The sequence below is a fragment of the Chiloscyllium plagiosum genome, chromosome 31, assembly GCF_004010195.1.
Source record: "Chiloscyllium plagiosum isolate BGI_BamShark_2017 chromosome 31, ASM401019v2, whole genome shotgun sequence".
NCBI lineage: Eukaryota > Metazoa > Chordata > Chondrichthyes > Orectolobiformes > Hemiscylliidae > Chiloscyllium > Chiloscyllium plagiosum.
The window spans coordinates 32998900-33015895 of NC_057740.1; the positions used below are offsets into that span (position 1 = coordinate 32998900).

A 16996-nucleotide genomic window follows, 5' to 3' on the forward strand; every position below is an offset into this window, starting at 1 on the left:
ACCTTACACTGAAAGACTGGAGCAACTGGGCTTGTATGCCCTTGAGTTTAGAAGACTGAGAGGGGATCTGATTGAGGTATACAAGATTGTTAAAGGATTGGACACTCTGGAGGCAGGAAACATGTTTCTGCTGATGGGTGAGTGCCGAACCAGAGGACACAGTTTAAAAATACAGGGTAGACCATTTAGGACAGAGATGAGGAGAAACTTCTTCACCCAGAGAGTGGTGGGTGTGTGGAATGCTCTGCCCCAGAGGGCAGTGGAGGCCCAGTCTCTGGATTCATTTAAGAAAGAGTTGGATAGAGCTCTCAAGGATAGTGGAATCAAGGGTTATGGAGATAAGGCAGGAACAGGATACAGATTTAAGGATGATCAGCCATGCAGTGCAGGCTCGAAGGGCAGAATGGCCTACTCCTGCACCTATTGTCTATTGTCATCCAAATGCCTCTTAAATGTTGCAATTGTACCAGCCTCCACCACATCCTCTGGCAGCTCATTCCATACACGTACCACCCTCTGCGTGAAAAAGTTGCCCTTATATCTTTCCTCTCTCACCCTAAACCTATGCCCTCTAGTTCTGGACTCCCCGACCCTAGGGAAAAGACTTTGTCTATTTATTCTATCCACGCCCCTCATAATTTTGTAAACCTCTATAAGGTCACCCTCAGCCTCCGACGCTCCAGGGAAAACAGCCCCAGCCTGGTCAGCCTTTCCCTGTAGCTCAGATCCTCCAACCCTGGCAACATCCTTGTAAATCTTTTCTGAACCCTTTCAAGTTTCACAACATCTTTCCGATAGGAAGGAGACCAGAATTGCCCGTAATATTCCAACAGTGGCCTAACCAATGTCCTGTACAGCTGCAACATGACCTCCCATCCTGTACTCAATACTCTGACCAATAAGGGAAAGCATACCAAATGCCTTCTTCACTATCCTATCTGCCTGCGACTCCACTTTCAAGCAGCTATGAACCTGCACTCCAAGGTCTCTTTGTTCAGCAACACTCCCTAGGACCTTACCATTAATGTTCAAGGTTACAAGGGAGGATAAAGAGTCCAAATGTCTTAATGATGTCCCAGCAGCATCTTGTACCTCATTCAGTATGCTGCTCTCCCGAGGTAAGATCAGTTAGGTCTGAATTGTTTTGTTTGGAGTGTAGATGGTTGAGGTGCAATACCTATAAAGGGCTTGGGAGACTGGAAATGAATGTCTTTCCCGTAGAGAGAGGTCAATAATGAGGGACGATAGAATTAAAGTAACTGGTGGAAGGATTCATCGTTACCAGTTGTCCCTCTATTCAATATTGACATCTACTCAGGGTTGAGTATTTCTGCTGTGTATGTACATGTGACTGAACAAGACAATTCATGGGCACATGGGCAAGGACGTCCCATGAGGCAGTAGTATCCAGAGTGCAGGATTAGTATCCTTTTCTTTCCTTCTCTGTAGCACCTCTGTCTCATCATGAGGTTTGGACTCGATGTGTGAAGGGACTTGATGGGTAGATTGTCACCATTTTGAATGACAGGCAGCAAGCTCCTCCAAATCATTCATGTCAACACTGCTGTGCTTCAAGGAGAGTCTTTGTAACATTTTCTTTATCCTCCCTTAGAAGCTCAGCCATTGGAGAGTTGAGAAAATAGGATAAGATAGGAAAGCCTAGAGGAGAGTTGAGAATTTATTTCATCCAGGGGCTGGTGGCTCTGGAAGTCAATGCCTGAAATGATGGGAGAGGCAGAATGCCTCATTGCATTTCTATAAATGCTTAGATATGCATTTGAAGTGCTGTAAAAGTACAGAGCTAAAGATCAAAAGGTGCATGGCAGGATTAACTAGCTCTCATTCAGATGGACTGAGTGGCCCTCTTTTGGGTCACACGTTTTCTAAATTTCTTCTTGTTTGAAAACGTTCATCATCAGACCTGACCCTCAAATAGTCACAACAGTCAATAGACTCCAGTTTGGAACAGGAAACCAACTCTCTCCCTAAAATAAAACAAAACCATTTAGATGATGGAGATTTGAAACAAAAAAATCAGAAATTGCTGAAGAAACTCAGCAGGTCTGTCAGTTTCTGTGGAGAGAAAGCAGAGTTGCCATTTCCAGTCCAGTGACCCTTCTTCTGAATGATTTAGTTCTAAAGAAGGGTCACTGGACTCAAAACAAAAGTCTGTTTTTTCTCCACAGATGCTGTCAGACGCGCTGAGTTTCTCCAGCAATTTTGTTTCTTGTTGTAGAAACTTTACTATTGACTCTGAGATCGACTGGCTCAGGATGGAAGCTGGAGTTGAGCCTGGCCTGATCTCCAATGCTCAGCGCCATCCTGAAACCGGTAACCAAGGAAACATTTCTCAAATCTCTTTTGTACGAACAAACAGTTTCAGCAGGTGTATTGTTCATTGAAGTAAATTCATCGATTCAGCAGGAAGCAAAATCAGAGAATAGTCTCTTGGATGTGGTGTCACACTTGCTGACACATGTTTTATTGAACAATGTTCTCCCTGAGACTATGATATCGGTGAATTGACCAATTTAGTATCGAGCACTGTGTTTTCATGACAATGGATCATAGCTCAGTATTACCTGGATGTACTGAACTTTTAATTCCAACATTTCTTTAAAAAGGATCACTACAGCCATTTAAATGTGGATGTAAATTCCATGACTGTCTGGAGAGAAACTCTGGAATTCCAATGTGTCAAGGAAGTTTCAGAGAGATGGACCTAAAAGGGAGAAGTGCACTACAAATTGAGCTGTAATCCCAGTTATCCCAGACTGGGAATATGATGGGACAAAAGACAGCAGTCAAGAAAATAGACATGTTTTATGTCTTCCCTCTTTGAGAACACATATGAACAAGGGTAAAAACCAGTTCAGCCCTGGACTGAGAGTGTTCATGGAAGATGGAAAGTACTCATTTCCACTAGCCTGGGTTAAAGCGCTTGTGTGCTGTGATGGTCAAAGTCAAAGAAGCATCAACTAGTCACCCCTGCATTGTAGACAAAGTATTCGATCTCTCTCTGAATGCAGGAAGGCAGCTAGTCAGCAAACAAGTCAAAAGAAAATAGGAAAAAAGGGATTTCATCTAACCCGCAAATCCAAGAATCTGAAATTGACTGTTCAACTATCAGTGTCCCATTATCTTTGTCTATCAATAGCCCAGAGACTGAAATGTATATCTTTTAATTTTCACCTTATTTTTGGATTCATTTCTCATTTCTAATCTGTATACTGTTCATTTGGTCTGGGAGAAAGATGTCCACAAGGGAGGAGATCATTTATAAATTAGTCTTGTTGCAATCGGCTAAGGGACAGGTGAATAACAAAAGGAAGCCAGCGCATCCATCCTTACTGGGGAGTTTGACGATTTAGGGTATTCTGCCTCAAACCATAAAACTTGGCAAACAACTTCACAATCTATTCAATTCTGGCAAAGGCATCAGTAATTTTCTCACCTAATGCTACTCTTGTTGACTGTTTCTGTTGACTGCCCATACAATTCTCATTCCTGATGAAGGGCTTTTGCCCGAAACGTCAATTTTCCTGCTTCTCGGATGCTGCCTGACCTGCTGAGCTTTTTCAGCACCACTCTCCCAACACCCATATAATGGTCTAACTTGCCTGTTACATTTTCATTGCTGGTCCAAAATTATACCCTATTTCAATGAATGTCACCAGAAGAAAATAATCACAATTCCATGGGTTTCAATAAGTTTGTGTCTGATCTCACTCTTTTTGTGCTAATGTCTCACCTAATATCTAACCATCTTTGACAGCTCTCCAATTTGGATAAGATTTGTCCCACGGTCTATTTTGTTTTTTTTTAATTAAAACTATTCAATGTAAACAGTTTGAAAATACCACTGGCAAAAAACTGACTTTGAAACCTGCTGGTATTTCCTGCTTGGTGAAATTTGGCTAAGAAGTTATAGTCAACTATTTAACTTGTTGAGCTGTCTCAGTGGGATAATTGGGCAGAATTTAATGACTGCATCAAGATATTGCGATTCAGTGTTATGTTTGGATGGAGACTGCTGCACAGTAGGAGTTAATGGGAAGTGGTTTGATGGCCTGATGTCTGTGTGGTTGTCAAATATGCTCAAATCTGGCCTGTGTTGACGTGGAGCTGGCTGTGTGTGTCGTTTGTAGGTTAGTCATTGACCTAACTGTAGACCTCAGCATAAAACAGCTCATTGATTGCAGGAAGCATTCCTACACAAGAAACATGTGTTCCAACTAACCTTTTAAATGCATGGAATCAAACTGTGAATCCCAGAATAGATTAATTGCATTGCTGATCTATCATGAGCTTCTCTCGCACACTCTCTTGGCAACTTCTGTTGAAACAGCTTGCAATTCCCTTCTTTGTTTCACCTCCTGCAATGGATCTGAATGTTATATGTAATTCTCCCAGGGACCATTCCTATAAAATATTGGCATTTCTTGAATGCACAGTCCTTTTCTCCCATGGCGAAGCTGGGCAGGCTGTCAGGCATGTGCATTGATGACAAACACTCTGACCTTCATCAACAGCATATGTGTGCTACTCTGTATGTGGCTACATCCCTATGCATCTGTCAAAGATGTCACTGGCATTGGTCACCTCTTGGACCTGACTTTGGAAGCCATTTCATTAAGTCCATGGGTGAACAAAGGGTTCTGAAGAAGGGTCATTGGAACTGAAATGTTAACTCTGATTTCTCTCCACCGATGTGGAGATTTTCCAGCAATTTGTTTTTGTTTGTTTTTGTTTCATTCAGCCAATCTCTCCCTTGCAAACACTAATCTGTGCTTTTGGAATTGAGGACTTGCATTTCACGTTGGGTTTAAGTCTGACTTGAGGGCCTTGGGTGTAAAATTCAAAGCTGGCATTTCAGTGTATACCAAGGCTCTGCATTCTCTCTGATGCCATCTCTCAGGATGAGACTTTAAACTGAAGCCCCCACCGTCTTGACACTGTTTCAAAGAGGAGAGGAGCTACCCTCCATGTTCAACCCAAAAAATGTCTCTCAACCAACATTGCTTTTTATAATGATTTGATTGCTATCATATAGCTATTTTTTTTACTGTGTGCAAATTGCCAGATTTCCTAAATGTTTCCAATATTACAACAGGGACTGGACTTCAAAAAAGTACCAAATTGACTGTGAAACATTTTGAGACATCAGCAGCATGGTGGCTCAATGGCTAGCACTGCTGCCTCACAGCACCAGGGACCCAGGTTTTAATCCTGAACCAGCCAATTGAGGATGACCAGGTTTAATTGCAGACCTCAGCTGTGAGTGGTGAATGTAAGCAGTCCAGTGACCTGAGCGCTCTAATTCATGGTCCTGCTTTCCTCTGCTCATCACAACTGCTGGAAACAGGGTTTGGCTTCAGGTCTGAGATGCCCCTGTGCTAACTGATTTGTCTGGCCACATGCACAAAATATGGTCACTCAGGTACACTGCAGTACTCCAGGATGTGTAATTCCCCAACTCCCCTGATCATGGCACACTAAGGGGGCCTTAAATAGCTCAATCTGGCTTTAATACCAAAAAAGATAGAAATAACAAATAGAAGTAATGTGCAAGGATGTGGGGGAGATTGGTATGGAGATATTGATGCTTGTTTGAAGAGCCAGTGCAGGCAGGATGGGGCAAATGGCCTCCATCTCCACCATAACATTTCATAGGTCTTTTGAAATGTGAATGCTAAGATCTGTTTTAAGAAGTCCATGTACAATAAGTCAAATGAAGAGATACCTGAAATACAAGAGCAAAACAAACATTCTAAAAATTGATATCCAGGAAGGAAAATGTCAGCATTACAGCAGTTTCATCAGAGCTGCAAAGCTATAGAGAGCTCGTCTAGAGAGACTGGGGAGGGCAGTAGAACGAGGCCTTGTGGAATGATTGACTGATGTTACAGGTGATGTTACTGTGGATGTGTGAGGATGGCACAAGACTGGTGTATCAGGTTAACAGATCCCCTGGCAGGAAGAGCTACAAGCAGCAGCAGTTCAGAGCTCCAAATATAAGATTTGAAGAGCAGAGTATATCGTCTTTAGTTGCGTGAAAGGCATCCCCACTTTTAATTCTGCCTCACTTGGGGGCCAGCTTTAGTCAGTGTGAATGTTCCCCTGTGTCCTCAAGATGGACTGTGCATGTCCCCACCCTCCTGTCCAGGTCTTTATCCCATAATCCAAGACAACATTTCAGTGCAGCATTAAAGGGGTGCTGCATTGTTGGTGATGCCAGTTTTGGGATTAGTTGTTCAATTGTGGCTCTCTCTGCCTTCATAAGTAACATTTGTTCCACAAGCAGAACCACCAAAACTTGAGTCTATAGTTTATTTATCTATTTGCAGTTTGTGTGGACACACTTCTAAAAATGTATTGGTAGTGAAAGGGCTTGGAAAAGATTTAAAGATGTGAGAGGTACTCTTTAAATGTATATATAATAATTAAATAGTCGAAAATACTATTTGTATACTGTCTAAAAGTAAATATAAACATACAAATTAAGTAGTCTACATAATGACTAACACATTCTCTAAATGCAGATTCTTTACTTCTGAGTCTCACCTCCTGTTTTGTTCCTTCTGTATTTGATTTGATTTATTATTGTCACATGTACTGAGGTACAGTGAAAAGTTTTTTTTGTTTTGCATGAAGTACAAGCAGATAATACCTTATAAAGTGCATTAGGGTAATATAATGGAGTAAAGAATACAGTGTTACAGCTGCAGAGAAGGAGCACGATGAGTGAGATCAATATTAAATTTAAAATTTGAGAGGTCCATTCAGAAGTCTAATAGCAGCAGTAAAGAAGCTGTTCTGGAATCTGTTGGGATGTGTGTTTTAAGCTTTTTGTATCTTCTGCCCAGTGGAAGAGATTATAACCAGGGTGGGAGGGGTCTTTGATTATAGTATTGGTCAACTGTTTGCACTCTTCATAGTGTTGCCATATTTCCTCTTGCAAGAGAGAAAGAGAAGGAGCAAGCACAAGGTTGAATTGCAATTCTTTTTTTAAGAAAAAAGACTTGCATTCATATAGCACCTTTCATGACCACTCAATGCTACAAAGTGCTTTACAGGCAAAAAAATACTGTTGTTGCATATCACTGTTGTAACGTAGAAAATGAGGCAGCCAGTTTTCACACAACAAGTATCTAAAAACAGCAATGTGATTACAGTCAAATAATTTGTTAATTGAGGGATCAATGAGCCAAGTCTTTGAGATAACTCCCCTACTCTTCAAAATACTGCCATTGGATCTTTTACATCCAATTAAGAAGCAGGGCATCAGTTTAATACCACATCTGAAAGTTGGCAACCCTGGCAGTGCAGCACTCTGCAGTCACATCTCACTAGAGAAATCGATGTTTCAGGCAAAAGCCCTTCATCAGGAATGAGGAATGATGAAGGGCTTTTGCCCAAAATGTTGATTCTGCTGCTTCTAGGGTGTGACTGGCTGTGCTTTTCCAGCACCACACTCCCTGTTCTGCAGCATCTGCAGTCTTCACTTTCAGTCACCTCTCACTGGCCTGAGGCAATCAGAAAATGCACTGAGCACTGCAAACTCGGGTGTGACAGACTGCACTGACAGCATGACTATTTCATGCCAATCGTTCCAATATTGGCAACCGTTTGATGAGGAGCAAGTGTTGGAGTCTGTGTTAAAAGGACAATAATTCATATTGTTTACATTTAAAGAGAGTCATGTTGTCTTAGAATGGAGGTATGTCATGGAATGGTGTCAATTTAGCCAGTTATTGTACAGAATGCCTCATTGAAACCAAAGGAAAGAATATTCAGGCGGAATGTAAAATAAGTAGCTGATATGACAATATGCATTTTTCAACTACCTTCCAAAGTAAACGTCACTCTCAGGGACACTGGCTCATGTTGCGAAGCTGGCCCATTGACATTGGGCAGCCAGGGGATTTTCAGTATTGAGCTGCGTGAGAAGCAACAAGGTTCGAAGAGAGAGTACACTGGCACCATACAACTGCATTGGCGCAAGGCCAGCCTCCACAGATCAGACCCATCATATTCGAACAAAAATCCTTTCATGCCTCAAAGCTACGTGCTCAAAAGACTTAATCCAGTCTGTACCACACGTGTGGGTAAAAGGGTAGAGATGGTAAATTTCCACTAGTTCATTTTATTTTCATATTGATTTTGCTTTTCAGTCCTCATCGCTACTGTGTTGAGGTGAGTAGACATCTAATGAAGATTGGATTTTCTGTAAAAGGGAACAATTAAATATAATGATGAAGCAATTTTTTTGTAGGCTGCTCTAGCTGATTGTCTCCGTGTAGTGTTCACCACCAGCCTGTCCACTAGTGAGAATTTCAATGTCCTTTGGCTCTCCACAGTATATGGAGCACTTTTACAAGGATAATTGATGCCTTTGGCCACATATTCTTAACACAAAATTACATTCCAGCATGTTTTCATTTCATTAAAACCACCCTGTGTATCTTTCTTCTTTACCTTTTTTGACATGCTGTCTCTTCTTGATCGTCCTTTACCTTGTGATAGGTTAGAAAATTCGACTGGATTTAATTTCTCAATTTAATTTCCCGAACCTCCTTGAATTCCCCTCCAGCGTTTCTTTCTCCATCTTAAATTCCAATTGGGAAGGCTGACAACTGATAACCAGGAATTGAAAAGTTTTGTGATTCTTCAAGATTAATCATTCACAGGTACACTGAGGAAATTTGATCAAATTCTGTTGACTGTACTCCTGTGAAGCAACTTGAGACATGTTACTGCAGTAAAGATGCTTTATAAATGCATGTAGTTGTTATTTTGGTCGACTGACTACTCTGTGTTAATACACTCCAGGCCATACACAAATTCCTGTGCTTTCTGGTAATTAGGTTGAGTGACAGCTTTGATAGATAAAACCTTTACAATATGATAAATAAAATATCTGATAGATGTAAAAATATGGAAATTAGCCGTAGTCAGTAAAGGACCACTGGAATCTCCCTCCAGTAGAGAGAGAGCGAATTGGCTATATAGTTTGAAAGGCATTGCTCCACATCAAGCCTGGGGAAGAGGAAAGGGGAAGATTGCATGAACCATCAGAAAACCAGACTACCATCTCCTAGTATTAGAAATGCAAGTCATTGGGCTATATAGCACAGAAACAGACCCTTTGGTCCAACTCATCCATGCTGACAAACTGAGTTAGTCCTATTTATCTCCTTTTCTCCCATATCTCTCTAAATCTTTCCTACTCACGTGCCTGTTCAAATGTCTTTTAAAGGTTGTAACTGTACCTGCATCGACAACTTCCTTTCAATGGTCAACCAGAAGAGCTCCAGCATTGATTGAGAGAGGGTGATACTCACTGGACTTTATACAGGAGGTCCGGGTCCAAGTCCCACCTGCTCAAGCGGTTTGCAATAACATCTTTGAATAGGTTGATCAGAAAAATAGGTTAAATGAAACAAACTTAAGAGCAGGTTCCTTCCAGGAAAAAGGAGGAGCTGGGTCCTAGTTTCCATTACATTGGGCTTTGCATGTACATTTCTAATTGGCTACATGGATGATTCACTAGTGGACGTGCACTTGTGGATATCTAAAAAAAAGAGCAGGTTCCCCTTCTTCCCCCTTCTAATTCAATTTTAATTTAATCTCCCACTTCTCTTCTGACTCCCCCTATTGTTGGACTGCCTTTGGTGGATAGTGCTTGTCACCTGAGATTTATATTAGTGGCAGGGTTATTGTTGGAGGTTTATTTATATATAAAATAAAGAGCTGGGTCCATTTATGCACCATCACCTCCAAATATCATAACACCTCTGATAACAGGTTAATCAGAAAAGAAAAGGCTGGGCCCCACCTCTCTTCTGTACCTACATCTGCCCAGGTGTCCTTGGAGAGGGAGCAGTGTCCATCGGTGCCCTCCAAGCATTTAGAGAGATGGGCACTGCAGGAGCTGGGTTCCGTTATTCCAACAAATCCTTCCACCATCATCACCAGCAACCTCGACTGGATTGAATTCCCCTCTTGCTGATTTTAATTACTTTATTGTTACACAGGGAGTATTGGTTTGGGTAATTGGGTGACTTGTTGATGGGTTATCAAAGTAAAAATAATAAAAAGAGCTGAATCCTTCACCCTGGGTGAGCACTGTTTATAACTTCTTGATTGAATATTTTGTTACTTTGGTGGATCTATTTAACAAAAATACCTGGTTTGTAATTTGTTATTTGTAAATTTGGCAATGTTTATATATATATATATATATATATATATATATATACATATATACACTCACAAAGCTGGTTTCTTAGTTTATTATTTGCAGCTGTGGCAATGGCTTTATTTTATATTGAAAAAGAGAGCTGAATTCTTCCCAGTGGTGACAGAGCAAGGGTTCAGGAGGGAAAGGTAGAAACTGGTGTTTGTGCTAAACTATAGATTTACAATAAAGCCCTTGTAAAGCTCTGAAAAGCTATTGCTGCCCAATTCAACATATGGATATCAATCTATTAAACACAATTGTAGAATTTAATCAATATGAATACTGTTAACCAGCAGCTTTGATTTAAAAAAAAACTATTTTACGAGGACTAACACCTCTCCTGTTGTAATCATTGCAGTCTCTGATTCAAATCACATGGAAGAACAGCTATTGGCATGGAAAATCTCAAGCTAAATGCATTGGGAAGTCTAAACCATGCATATTTCCAATTCCTACAAAGAACAATTGTCAACAAATTGTGGATTCACAGGTTACCCAGAGATGAATATGTGTGAACACAGCGTGTTGTGTATACTGGCAAAGCCTTCAACTTGTGCAATCACTTGTGCCAGCATTAACAGTAAAGGTGTAATGTAAATGCAAGTTGTTGATCTTGGCATGATAATAATGCGCAGTGTGTTCCAAGCTCTGAAATCTGTAACTCAAATAATAACAGCTTCACCGAAAATCATAAAACCATAGTTTACACGCAGAAAGAGCCATTTGAACCTCTTGGCTCTTGTGTAGCTCTTTTCTAGATTGAAAGAAAATTAATCTCAGAATCAAGGAATTGTTGCCGAGTGAAAGGAGGCTATTTGGCCCATCGTACCTGCATCCTGTCTTTTCACTGTATCCTTGCCCATCATTTCTATCCAAGTGGTCATCTCATGCCCTCTTGAATGCCTCATTTATCCTGCCTTCATGACGTTTCCTGGCAGTACATCCCATATCCTTACCATTGCTATGTGGAAAAGTTATTCTTCCTTTGTTTGCACATCTTTTTAAATCTATAGCTTCTCGTTCTCATTTTTTCTCTTAATGAGTGGGAACAGCTTCTCCCTACCTACTTGAACCAGCCCATTCATGGTTTTGAAAATCTCAAATAAATCACCTCTCAGTTTTCTTCTCTGCAAGGAGAACATCCCAAGTTCTTCAGAGAAGAAGGCCAATGTGACAGCCAGGTTTGGTCCATAGGCCTGTAGCAGCCTCAGCTTCATTCAAAATTGCCACTTCTTTAATATCAATTTAAAATTTATGACCCCTTCCACTTTCCAAATGAAATAAACTTCCATTACATTTTCACTTGATTTCCTCTATTCCAACGCAAATAGTCCCAATCTCCTATCCTTCTTCAAACGGACCCAGAACCGGTCCCTGTGGAACACCATTGGTCACAGGCCTCCAGTCCAAAAGCAACCCTCTACAGTTACTCTGTCTCCTGCTGTTGAACCAATTATGTATCCAATTGGCTAGCTCACCCTGAAACCCATGAGACCTAATGTTACTAATTAGTCTACCATGCGAACCTTGTCAAACGCCTTTCTAAAATCCAAATAAACAACGTCTACTGCTCTGCCATCATCAATCTTTTTGTTAACTTCCTTAAAAAACTCAATCAAGCTTGTAAGACACAATTTTCCTCACACAAAACCATGCTGACTAGCCCTAGTCAATTTTTGCCTCTCTATAATCACCTCTAACAATTTACCCACAACCAATGTCAGATTTGCTCACTAACAATCTGGAAATAAAAGTTTAATGATGACCATGAAACAATTGTCAATTGTCAGAAAAACCCATCTGGTTTACAAGGAAGGAAATCTGCCATTCTTTCCTGGTCTGGCTTACATGTGACTCCACACCCACAGAAATGTGTTGACTCTTAGCTGTCCTCCTGGCAATTAGGGATGGGCAATAAATGTTGGTCCAGCCAGTGATGCCCACATCCCATGTTGGCTTTAAAAAAAGCATGTTGCTATGCAGCCTGTTCATAATCAGTTAAACTACATGCAGCACTGCTCCAGGTATGTACCAACACTGGCTTAAGGTTAATCTCCAGAATTATTAAGAATGTAGAAAAGGAAAATAATTTGCAGAAACATGTGGAGGAAGGAGACAGTGATAGTATTTCTAAAGGAGAGACAGAGACAGAGGGAGAGAGAGAGAGAGACAGACAAACAGACAATGGGCCAGATTCTCTCCTGTGGGTTTTTCTGGTTTTGGAATGCAATGTTAAAACAAGGATGTGGGAGGCTTTATTAATTAAACAAGTCATTAACGTGTATAAGGGAATGATTCTGAAGGGATAATGTTCATGGTACATTGGCCATCCATTCTACTGATGTCACCCACAATTTGTGGGGTGGAAACTAATGTTATGGATCAGAGCAAACCCCCTCAAAATATATCAAGAGGTAGTAGACACCCTAACTTTTATCTTTCTCAGAGGCACGTGCAAGTCGCTGCATTCCAGATGTGATTCAGTTGGTTACACTACTAAGCTTTAAGATTTCATTCTTACACCAACACCGACAGAATGATTCTAGCAGCAAAGAGAGAACTCACATTTTTGCAGAAGCAGACAGAGAGCTGTATCCAGAGCTTCAATTCCAAAACCCCCAACTTCAACAATTAATAACCCTCGGCTGTTCTTTAAAAGGTGATGGTTAGCTGCCTTCTTGAATCACTGAGTGAAGTTTAGTCCATGTGCTGTCGGTAAACCCACAATTCTTTTAGGGAAGGAGTTTATGACTTTGACCCACCCACAGTGAAGGAACAGCAATATATCTCCATGTTAGGACAGTAAATGGCTTGGAGGGGAACTTGCAGGTATTGATATTCCCAAGACCCTGCTTGCCCTTTTAGATGGGTTTGGAAAGTGCTATCTAATCAATCTTGGTGAATGTATGCGGTGCATCTTGTAGATAGTACACACTGCTGCTACTGAGCATCGGTGGTGAAGGGAGTGGATGCGATGTCAATCAAGTGGACTGTTTTGTCCTGGATAGTGTCAAGTTTCTTGAGTGTTGTTGGAACTGCAATCATCCAGGCAAGTAGGGAGTATTCCGTCACACTCCTGACTTTTGGAAGATGGTGGACGGGCTTTGGGGAGTCAGGAGGTAAGTTACAAGCTGCAGGATTCCTCTGACCTGCTCTGTAGCCACTGTGTTTATATGGTGGGTCCAATTGAGATTCTGGCCAATGGAAACCTCCACAATGTTGACACTGGGAGCACTCAGTGATGGTGATGCTGTTTGGTGTGATGGAAGTTATGTTCTCTTGATGCTAAGTACTGGAGATCTTTGCCACATGGCTGAAGCAGCATTTTATAGCCAGTAAGGGATTTGTAGCGTTATCCCAACCCGGAGCAGCGGCTTCTCCCAATTTGCCAGAGGATTTCAACAAGGTAACCTTATTTGTCTTGGAGTCTCACAGAAGTGGTTTATTTTCTTCACATCCAAAGATGTAGCTGTGTCAAAACGTCTCAAAATCTGACTCAGGAAACCATAGACCCATTATAGAGCTGCAAACATTTTGACCCAGACTCACTTTGGGGGTCGTAACATCCCACACAGACTGATCTTTCTTTCCCCTCCAAAAGAAAGAGATTTAATCAGCAGGAATTTTTTAAAAACGTATGACGGCCAATGGGCCAACAATGACTAGGAAGGTCATTTCACTGACTTCCTCCATTCTTCAGTGTATTTTACCTATTGAGTCTCACAGACCAAGTGGAAATCACTACTCTGTGTTAACCTAAATAATTCAGAGTATCAGTAAGATTTTTCTGAAATGAATAGCAAGGAGAGGGAAGAAAAAGGTCTACCAGAGTCTTTAGTTGTCACCACTACCGAAAAATATTTAAACGTACACGTGCATAACTTTTAAAATTGTCACCAAAATGATTGGAAAAGATAAGTCAGATGTTAATACAACAAAATAGAATCGCTATTCAAAACAACCAGCACAGGCTCAATAGGCCAAGTGGCCTCATTTTGATTTTATGAATCTATAATTTCAACGCAGTGTTGAGTTTAAAGACACACAGTTTAGTGGACAGTAAACAAACTTATTGGAGCTGTTTTAATGTTGTGAGTAATCAGACATTTCACACCCACAACCTCCTGGCATTAAACACACGTGGTCACGGAGAGGGATTTTCAGTAACTGCACAATTCATTTGCTGGTGAGTAGAGTCTCAGCAACAGTCTCCCACTGTGTGGTTTATCCTTTCTGAAGCAATTTGTACTCAGGCAAACTCCAGCCTGCAGCTCAATTTGGCCACAGCCCACATCGTGAGATATGAAAGGTGCCTTCTGATTCTGAGAGCAACAAAGTGTTCCATGAAAAGAAGGTTGTCCACATGCAACTCCAGTAAAAATCATACTCCTGACATTTTCCAAAAGTTGCAAATCTTTCAGAAATATGTATCTTCTGCCTGGGATAAGAATGCAGAGAGGCATTGTTTAGAAATGTATGCCTCGGAGGCAGTAGCTAGCTATGTATTTTATTACAGTTCTTGGCCAAATGTTAGAATGTAAGTGATTTCCCTGATGGAAGTAAAATATTATGAAGTGATTAAAATATAGGATGTCAGAATCGAGGTAGGGTTCACATTTCTGAGGCTCTTTCCAAAGAATGTTTTTTTTTATTTTTTTTATTTCTATGTATACATTGTGATCTTTTTTCTCCTAAAATGCTCTTATTTAATAACACAGCTTCCAAAAGGCAACTATGTAGTAACATTGTGCCTGGCATATATCTCAGCGTCAACCTGCATTATACATTCTGTGAAAACTGACGAAATGTATAAACTCTTCTTAGCCACGGAAGTTCAAAATCTCAGTGAGTGAAAACCTTTTGACCAAAAGTGTTCCAAAGCTACAATATGTTGGTATCAGTGTTTCTCAGATCTGACTGCACAATTTTTCAGCAAGAACATTCAAACTAGAAGTGTGCATCAGGAAGTGGAAGGAGCTGTTCAGAGTTGCAAAGGTGGCGAAAAAGACCATAAATAAGGCAAGCAAAGCATCAAGAATCCATTACAAAAGGAATAGAAAAGCAGAGATGTATGAGGAATGTAGAGGACTTCGCTTAGAAACATTGGGGGCCAAGGCTTTGCAAAGGAGACTTGTATCACAAGTCAGGAGAGTTCTGTCCCATTAAGGAGGTTTCAATTCACATTTTCATCCTGGTTTGGTGGGAGTGGGTTGAGTCAGGTCTACTGCCTGGGAGGCAAGCTTGCGCCTCAATGAAATTAGGCAGGTGACAAATCTGACATGTTAAAGCACCCATCTGTCTTTACTAGGACATTGACCCTAGTGAAACACTTTGTTGCTCTCAGAATCAGAAGGCACCTTTCATATCTCACAATGCGGCCTGTGGCCAAACTGGGCTGCAGGCTCAAGTTTGCCTGAGTACAAATTGCTTCAGAAAGGATAAACCACGCAGTGGGAAACTGTTACTCACTCTACTCGCCAGCAAATGAATTGTGCAGTTACTGAAAATTTAATGATGTCAGGCAGTCAAACCCTTACCCAAACTCTAGCCCCCACCCACCAATACCCTACATGGACTGCTGTGCAAATTGGGCTAGATTTTGAACAAGTATGTCAACTCAAACCTGGCCTTCAGGTACTTCAGGCTAACAACAGCAACAGAATAGTATTCAACCATAATCTAGAAACTCCTATCCAAACATGACCACCACTCTCCCATTACTAGCAAGCTGAGAGAACTAACGCTGGGTCAGTGAAAACTGCAGGAGGACAGGCTATAAGCAACGTCAGTCATACCTAACAATGCGGGGTCAAACTGTGATGTTACAACACAGAACTATTTTCCAGCTGAACTGTAGAAGCAGCATAAAATAAACAGGGCTAAGTTATCCTGTAAATAATGAATCAGATCTAAACCATCTTGTGGGTAACCACATAGGCAGCGCAAACAAGCGGTTCAAAAATGGGTTCTTACACAATATTAGAAGCGTCAATCCCATAAAGCTTTCCTTACTCTCTACAAGTCTATAGACTTTGTTTGCTGAGATCAGATTGATTTATTCATTTTTGGAGCTCAGCCAAGCATTCAAAATGAGGCCACCTAGCAACTGTATCAACAAAATGTGGATAAGCAGATGGTCTCATTATGGAATGCCTGCCTTGAGTGAACAATAGTGTTGCATGTTAGCTTACACCCTTAGCCGTCACTGGTGAAAATTCCTGGAAGTATGAATAGGGTCCTAGGATTTGGGCACTACCCTCAAATTTCAAATACCAAGTCAGTCCACACAGTGAGATTAACTACCTTGGAGATGTACGCTCTCCATATTATAAAGAATGATTTTGCCATTCTGGTGAGAGAATGATTTCTAAAACAAAAACACGTTCACTCATCAGAAACAATTCAATAGGTTGAGCATTCTTTACATAAAAGAGAAAACAGAAAGATGATAGAGATATTTGCAGGGGCACCAGAATTACATGAAGCTAAAACTAAATTAAAATCCTCAGTCACTGCTGTTCAGCTGGACTCCACACTGTGATAAGGAAGATTCACTACCACAATCCTTCTCTTAGGTTTGGAACTACACTGCTTGTTTTGCCTAGCTAGACTAGAAAACCACTTGGTAGTCTAATGAGAAAGGCTCTTGTCTTAAAACAAACTGTAGTTTATTGCATGATAATAATCTGATACAAGTTACGCTTGTATTATAAACACAGTGTTTATAATAATGAGGCAATCTAGACAGTGGGT

At 40.9% G+C, this 16996-nt stretch overlaps 1 protein-coding gene across 6 annotated transcripts in view; it reads left to right on the top strand.

Moving 5' to 3' along the window:
* The window catches only part of LOC122565389, a 130127-nt gene that overhangs the window by 73729 nt on the left and 39402 nt on the right, over nt 1–16996 (top strand). Inside the window, exon 1 of one of the 6 annotated variants that reach the window (XM_043721327.1) lies at nt 1095–1118. The exons of the other annotated variants lie outside the window; for them this stretch is intronic. The gene's annotated coding sequence lies outside the window, so the exon portion shown is untranslated. Of the gene's footprint in view, nt 1–1094; nt 1119–16996 lie in introns of those variants that run through there. 6 annotated transcript variants of the gene reach the window in all.